The following is a 6,000-nucleotide window of genomic DNA, read 5'->3' as shown; positions in this document are numbered from 1 at the left end:
CATTGTTTTCAAACAAAACCCATAACAAAACCAAGTATAAAATAAAAATATCCCCAAGATTAATATAACATAAATCCCAAAATATGTCATCGAATGATGTGTACGATCATCCCTTCGTCTTGCCACAGTCATCTGAAGTATCGGAAACAATAAACTGAAATGTAAGCCAAATCTTAGTGATGGTGTGTATGAGACTGTGATGGTGTGTGTGAGACTGGTTGCGAAGGGGTTTACTCAAACCCCATGGGTTGTCTATGACGAGACCTTCTCACCAGTGGCTAAGATAAAATCTACCAGAATCATGCTAGCCATAGTTGCCTTTCATGACTATGAAATTTGGCAGATGGATGTCTAAACCGCTTAATTTCCTTAATGGAAAGTTGGTTGAGGATGTTTACATGAGTGAGCCAGAGGGTTTTGTTGATGCAAAGTTTCCCAATAGAGTGTGCAAGCTTGAGAAATCCATCTATGGGTTGAAACAAGCTTCTCGCAGATGGAATATTTGTTTCGATGAGAAGGTCAAAGAGTTTGGCTTCTCTAGAAGTGAAGATGAGTCATATGTATATGTCAAAGCTAGTGGGAGTATAGTAACATTCCTAGTGTTGTATGTTGATGACATACTCCTTATAGGAAACGACATTCCAACTTTACAAGAGGTTAAGTCTTGGTTTGGAAAGTGTTTCACTATGAAGGATCTAGGAGAGGTTGCTTATATTCTGGGGATAAGACTTCTAAGAGACAGGAGTAATAGACTAAGTGGACTTAGTCAAAATACATACTTGGAAAAGGTGCTAAAACGTTTTAGTATGGAAATTTCCAAGAAAGGAGAACTGCCCAACCAGAGTAATACCAAACTGACTAAGACTCAGAGTCCGAGTACCGATGTAGAGATAGTAGAAATGAGTAGAGTTCCATATACTTCCGCCGTTGTATCCATCATGTATGCTATGACATGTACTTGCCCTGATGTGTCCTTTGCTTTGAGCATGGTCAGTTGTTATCAGGGAAATCTAGGTAAAGCTCATTGGATAGCAGTTAAGAATATTCTGAAGTATCTGCGAAGGAGTAAGGATTGGGTCCTAGTACTTGGTGGCAGTGATACATTGAGATTAACTGGGTATAGTGACGCTGACTTTCAAATATATAGAGACAACTTTTGTTCTCAATATGGTTGTGTGTTTACCTTAAACGGAGGAGCATTTACTTTGAAAATTTCCAAGCAAGAGACAGTGGCTGATTCTACCTGTGAATCAGAGTACATAGCAGCAAGCGAAGCATCAAAGGAGGCAATTTGGTTGAAAAACTTCATCGGAGATCTTGGAGTTGTGTCAACCATCAAGGAGCCAATGGAGATTTTCTATGATAATGAAGGAGCGGTTGCCTTGATAAAGGAACCTATAGATCATGGCAGATCAAGACATATCAACAGAAAATACCATTTTATCAGACATAGGATAGCGGAAGGTCACCTCGTAGTGAAGAGGGTATCATCTGAAGAGAATCCAATAGATCCACTCACAAAGGGTCTGAGTAGGGCTAAACACATTCAGCATGCCAGGAGCATTGGTCTGAAAGATGATATTAGTTTTAGTAGTTAGATAGTTATTTTGAAACTTGTAACAAAATAAATGTAATTGACTTTTGGTGATTAAATAATAGAGAATTATTTATGAGTTTGTTTACTACCTTTTGTCAATTGTTTATTCTTGTGTTTCATGTTTGCATGTTTTATTTCCCGAATAATTCGATTATTCAAATTCCACAGTCGTTCGTACTTTTGGAAGTAAGTAGTGAATTAAGACTGTCATGAATTGAATTGTAGATTGTCTAAAGAGTTTTATACATAGCAATGGTATTGCTACAATGTTCATGAGTACTTAGAAATGAAGATTTAAGTATTGGATTAACCCACGCTCAGAGAATTACTTCATGGAATTTATCACGAGTAATTCTAAGACAATAATATCTTATAATCTTAAAACGGAGATATATGATTTGTGGTTTACAAGTCAGTTGTGCATTGATGATACGTAAACGCATCAATAACTTGATGTTATAAAACATGTTGTTGTGCATGATTTGATGAGTAAATAGTGTAAGAATATAAGTCAAAGTTTATTCGTTCCTTTTGCCCTAACGGAAAAGGCGATATCTTTGGGCCCCTCGGTGATTTGGTGTTGACTTATGGTGTCGGGCCCAGCCAGGACTAAATTGATGTGTTCGATTAGAAGTTCTATGTCATTACAAATCAGATCGGGAAACAAAGTATTGGACAATGAGATTGATTTTGTTCCATGTCTAATGTCTGAATGATATCTTGCAGAACGGATGAATATATGATCACTTATCTTAGGACACGTAACTGAATGGGCCAGAGGTCAACAACGGCTTTTGGAAGCTATAATTTGTTGATCGATTCAGAAGTTATATTGGCAATGATAGTTACAAACTTATCCAAGTGTGAGACTATTGCATTAGGTGTCTAAGCCCATAACTATAATTGGTATAAACTCGAATTGATAGTAGCACAATCTTTTTGAGTTGCCCTCAAACCTATCAATTAGACATGATGATTTTTGGAGAGAGAGGTTGATTTATTATTAGATAAATAAATTCAAATAAATAATTTATTAATATATTATGAGAATAATATATTGATTAGAAATAGTAATACTTAATTAATAATTAATCAGAAATTAAATGGAATTAATTAAAAGTGTAGGGTCTAAAGTGAAATTGTTCAATAGTTGAACAAAAGGCTCCAGAACCTTCCACCAAGAGGGTGGACGGTTTCTAGAGGCATTTTAGGGTTTATGGAATTATCCTTGGAGGATAATTAGGAAGGTAGATAATTATCAATTCAAGATAATATTATTATATTGGTTTTGGGCTTATCTAGGGTTTCTAGGGTTCCTATTTTGATGTTCATAGTTATAGGTTCAATAGTGAAACATAGATCTTGTTTTAGGTTGCATGCACACTTAAGAGTTTTAAGTTTTTTGTTATGCCTAAAACCCATCAATAAGACACCCCGCAAATCTTCAAGACACAACCTCGATAAATGATCGATGCATAAACCTCATGTTCGTTGGCGATAGAAACCCACAACGAACACTCCAACTCTCCCAGAGCCATATCAAAACTCCTACCGAAAGACTGAGATACAAAAGAATGACTCGCACCCAAGTCAAAAAGCACAAGAGCAGACAAAGAGTTCACTAAGAAGGTACCTAGAAGAATCGTAAATATAAGCATACCATAAAATAACTGACAAAATAATAAATAAAAACATACCAGTAATGACGTCCGGCGCCGCCCTAGCCTCCTTCATTGTGATCTGGAAAGCACGACCCCGAGCCCCCGGGGGCTCCGCCCTACCCTGGCGTCCATCTGTGATCCTCAAAGTAGCCGGTGCTGGAGCCTGCACCGGTCTTGCAACGAGCAATGGACATATGGCCTTCACATGGCCAACCTGCTCACAATGGTAACAAATCATGGTGCTCACCGACGGGGCCTGCTGATGACAGTCCCTAACAATGTGGCTCTCCCTTCCATATTTATGGCATACAAAAGAAGATCGACAAGCATCCTCATGAACCTTGCGGCAACGAACATCGAGGATGAAGTATGAATCAAGTAGGGGAGAACTATAACATCTTGAACCCCGAGGTACTCAATTTATTCATTTATTGCATTTTTGGGGTCCTCACGACGTGAGATCTTGGGGGTCACGTCGTGAGTGGCCGTTGACCCGCATTTTGGAGTCTCACGACGTGAGAGCGGCTTAAGGATCTTTAACCCTAATTTTTGAGTATTTAAGGGAATGAGAGGCTAGGGCTGCCCATCCTCAGCCTCTCTCACCCTCTAAGCCTCTAGAAATCCTAGATTTCTATTCCTTTGAGATATTTGGTGTTTTGCTTGTGGAAAGGAAGGAAAATGAGAGAAGAAGCAGCATCATTGTAAAGGCAGTTGCTTGGGATCATCATCTTCATGATCTCTCACCTTGTTGGACCCTTTGTAAGTGCCAAGACTCAAACTTTATCTCATTTCATGGTTAGATCTAGGCTTTTGGTCCCATTTCTTTAAGTTGTAGCTTGTTGGTGTGAAGGATATCCATAAAGATAGCAACTTTATGGATTCAAATGGTCTTTTGTGTCTTATATCATTCAGATCTGGAAGTTGGTGTAGTATTAGAGGCTTGCATGTGAGTTTGAGACCATACTTCTACTTTTGACCTACAAGTATGGAGGGACATGCATGGTGCATGCATGTCCATAAAGTAAGCATTTTTATGGACCATTAGGGTCCCCTTTAGCTTTTGGAGGGGTTGGAATTGAGGGTTGAATGGATTAAGAATGTTAAAATGTTGGTTTTGGCTTCAGACTGTTCTCATGACGTAAGACATGAGGTCTCACGACGTGAGAAGGCGAAACCGTCCCTTACTAGGTCGTCTAAGTCAGGAATGAGTCTTTGGACTCGGACCGGGTGACTCTCACGACGTGACCAAGGACTAGTCACGATGTGAGACGTTGTTTTGGGCTTTTAGGCCTTAGTGGGCCATTAGTTTTCTGTCTTTTGGCCTTTTGTGCTTGGGCCCATTTGGAGCTTTGGGTGTCATTTAGGAATTTGGGTCTTTTGGATTTGGGCCCATGATGGGTTCTGGGCTCATATAGGAAGTTTGGCCATTTTGGGCTTTTGGATTGGGCCTTGGATTTTGGGTCGAGTGAGGAAAGGGTAAAATGGACTTTTACCTGAGTATTGGACAATCGGACTAGGATTTCAGCTTTGGGGTATGGACCAATTATTAATTGGGTTTTATTTGATTGGTTAGCGCGGGGGTTTTCCGGATCAGCAGTTCGAGCTTTTATTTGAGACATTCAACAGCTTGAGGTAAGTTTCCTCACTGTGCTTGACAGATCGAAGGCATCAATGTCGGCCCATGTTTATTATGGATAGGATGCTAGTTGTATGCATAACTATTTTATGTGTTGTATGTGATATGTATATCGGGCGGGATCCAATGTCAGGCGGGGTCTGATGAATGAATTGTATGCTATTTGTCTTAGTGATTACTGCATGTGTTTATATGTCTATATGTATATCGGGCGGAGCCCAATGCCCGGCAGGGCCTGATGGATGCGATGAGACAGGGCCCGTCTGATGATATTGGCAACTATGTTCCGAGCGGAGCTTGATGTCGGGCGGGGCCCGATGGGTGTTGGGCAGTGACACATTGTATGTTAGAGATGTATGGTATGTGGTGTTTTGGGGAACTCGTTAAGCTTCGTGCTTATGGTTTTCAGTTTATGTTTCAGGTACTTCCAGATCAAAGGGGAAGAGCTCGGGGTGATCGCATCGTACACACCATAATGTTCCGCATTATATTTGACTATTATGTATTTGGATGTTTTGATCATACTCTTATTCTATTATGCTTTTATGAACACAGTTTGAATTATGGTTTTACTATTCTATAATTAAAAAGAATTTTTTTGGTCTTAATTTTTGGGACGTTACACTCTCATTCTGAAAAGGTAGTTAAACAGGACACTACTCCAAATATCAGCTTTACTAGTCACCTATACATTGAAAAAATGACCAAACTCAACTACAATTCAAAATACCCAAAATGCCCCTAGGTCAAACTTGGTCAAAGTCAAAATTCAAAAAGTCAACCGAGTTGACTCAGCTGAGTACGCCCAACGTACTCAGCTTGTACGCTTAGCGTACTCAAGATCCAGGATCGGGGCTCCCATCGCGTACGTGCGGCGTACGCTGGCCGAATGAGTTCCTTCCATTTAAGGCTTATTTCATTAACTCCCTTCGAGTAAAAGCATATCTAGTCCCAAAATAACCTCTTAAGTCATAAAGTTTCCAACTTTATGACTTTGCATGGCTAGGAAGTGCTCAATACTAAAAACCCTTTTTCTTAACTCATTAAGACATTATAACCCATGCATGGAAGAAAACTAATGACCAAGATTGCATTTTTATGACCTT

This window comes from Lactuca virosa, chromosome 5 (assembly GCF_052849685.1).
Source record: "Lactuca virosa cultivar CGN04683 chromosome 5, Lactuca_virosa_CGN04683_v6, whole genome shotgun sequence".
NCBI classification, from domain to species: Eukaryota; Viridiplantae; Streptophyta; class Magnoliopsida; order Asterales; family Asteraceae; genus Lactuca; species Lactuca virosa.
The sequence above is the reverse complement of the archived record's forward strand: the minus strand, read 5'-3'. Positions refer to the sequence as shown.